Raw genomic sequence first — 1,770 nt, forward strand, 5'->3', positions numbered from 1 at the left:
TTTCTTCGGCTTTCTTTGGAAATGAAGCAAAGTGTTAAACTGAATAAAAAGAAAGAGGAATATCACTTGTTAAATTATAGACTTTGGGTTTGATGAGTACAGATCAGGGAGGAAGCATTTAGCACATTGCTGAAAATTTAAACAGTTTCACATATTTTTACCCATTTTTAAGTCATCACTTAGCTTTAAAAATACAATTAGCAAAATTAATCTTAATTGTTCTTCTCACAAGTAGGACATCACTATGCTGACTGAACCATGATTTTGAAGGCAAACTTTTTTTTTTTTTTAATGACCTCTTAAAAGAGACTCATAAACCAAAATTGTGTACACGAAACACTCTGGGGAGTCTTCTGAATATTATTAGTTAAAATGGCTGTGCTGGAAGACCTCTCTGACCTATTCTTTGCTAAGGCAAATAATTGCATCCTGTGAACATGTTCTGAAGCACAGTTTTTAAGTTTGGAGCAGGCGTCTGATCTCTGAGACCCTTTCACACAGCACATGTTAAACTCCTTATACTAAAGGCTGACCTGCATTGTGCCGGTCTGCAAAACCAGCTGTCTTTTCTGTGCATGCACTGTACCCTCTCTGATTTACAGAGATGGGACAGTTGCAGAAAGTGCTGTCCTACAGAGTGCTGTGCTAAAGCTATCTTTGATCCGAGTAGTGTTGGTTGTTAATATCTGACTTTTCTGTTTATAGTAGTACTATGGCTATGCTAATGAAATGTGGAATTTTGAATAAGGCTGCAGCAAAGGGGACTTTGAAATGCCGGGTTTAGATTTGGTCACTTTAGTTTGCAGCTTAAAACCTAAGCTCTGCAAGCTGTTGATTTTTATCAATTGTGTTAAAGTTTCTGCTTGAAGGAAAAGAAAGAACATGCAGAAAATAAACTGTAACAAAACAGATGCTGAGTATGTTTAAAAATAAAAAAAATCTTGTTTTAGCATATTGCTTCTATAAGAAAGTTCGCTTTTTTTGCAGCAGGTGACAGTTGTCTGTACTATTTGTGCTTTTTAGTGCACTGATCAGTGCTTGCAGCAAGTGTGTTGATGCTGATGGAAAATGACTCCATTTGGTGGAAATGGCTCATGGAGTGAAGCATTATGCCCTGACAGAGGCTGACTGTGTAAGGCAAAGGGAGTATATGCAAACTTCTGATACTCAGGGTTGTGTTAAGAGTGCTGAAGGAGCTGGCCAATGTCATTGCAAGGACACTGTCATTTTTTGAAGGTCTTGATGATTGAGGGTGATTTCTGGTGACTGGAAAAGGGCAGATATGGCCATTTGCAAGAACTTCAGGAGGTCTGGTCCAGAGACTGCAGGTTGGTCAGCCTAAAGGAATATTAGGAAGCATTCCTGGAAACTGGTGGGAAGGATAAGGAGGTGGTTTGGATCAGTTGGCGTGGGTTTATCAAGGACTAACCAACCAAGTAGCTGTTGCTGATGAGAAGTGACTGACTGCATGGGTAAAGCAGGACAGTGAATATTGTTGGCTTCAACTTTGTCTAGACTTTGGACACAGTTCCCTATGGTGTGTGCCTTGCAGCTGGGTTGAAAAGACAGGGGTGGTGTAGGCGGTTGGTGGAGAGCTGACTGGGCTCAGAAGTTTGATCACAGGCTTGAAAAAAATCTGAACGTGATGTATTAGAAGTGACGCCTCTCAGGGGTTGATACTGCAGTCAGTGCTATTTAGTATTTTTCTTGGTGACACAGCCATTGAGAATGCTCTCTCTGGTTTTGTGGGTGATAGAAGACTTGGGGGAA

Source organism: Merops nubicus, unplaced genomic scaffold (assembly GCF_000691845.1).
Source record: "Merops nubicus isolate BGI_N331 unplaced genomic scaffold, ASM69184v1 scaffold10158, whole genome shotgun sequence".
Classification (NCBI taxonomy): domain Eukaryota; kingdom Metazoa; phylum Chordata; class Aves; order Coraciiformes; family Meropidae; genus Merops; species Merops nubicus.